This window comes from Octopus bimaculoides, chromosome 13 (assembly GCF_001194135.2).
Source record: "Octopus bimaculoides isolate UCB-OBI-ISO-001 chromosome 13, ASM119413v2, whole genome shotgun sequence".
In the NCBI taxonomy this organism is placed as follows: domain Eukaryota; kingdom Metazoa; phylum Mollusca; class Cephalopoda; order Octopoda; family Octopodidae; genus Octopus; species Octopus bimaculoides.
Window position 1 is genome coordinate 7264068 of NC_068993.1, and position 644 is coordinate 7264711.

Here is a 644-nt window from a genome sequence, read left to right on the forward strand (position 1 = left end):
ATATATACATACATATATGTATGTATGTATGTATGTATGCGTGCGTACTAATACGTATCTATCTGACTGTCTCTGTATATACGAGTACATATATATGTCTGTTGAGATATATGCATCCATACATGTAAATATATATTTTCATATTTATGTATATATGTATGTGAGTGTTTGTGTGTGTATGCGTGTATATATAGATAAATAAAGAAATATATATATATATGTGTATATATACATAAGCGCATACATGCACGTGCACACAGATACATACGTATGTGTGTGTGTTTGTGTGAAAGTGCGTTGGCTGGAAGAAATTGCTAAATAAAAATATATGTAAAATAATGTACGTTTCGATCTACAGGAACAAAAATCGTATCTGAAAAGTAATTATATTCTAGGAAAAATCCAAAATAAAATAGAATGGCAGACAAACAAAGGAATAATAATGAGGAATCGTGTCACACAAGAACAAACGTGGAATATGATTTGCTGGCTTTTTGCTTTCCAAAGCCGGAGAGTTACGAAGACTTTACCTCTCCTTGGAGGGTTAGAATATGATTAACGTGTTTGTGTGTGTATGTATAAATATATATACATGTATATATAATATATATATATATTGACGCATATATATATATATATATATA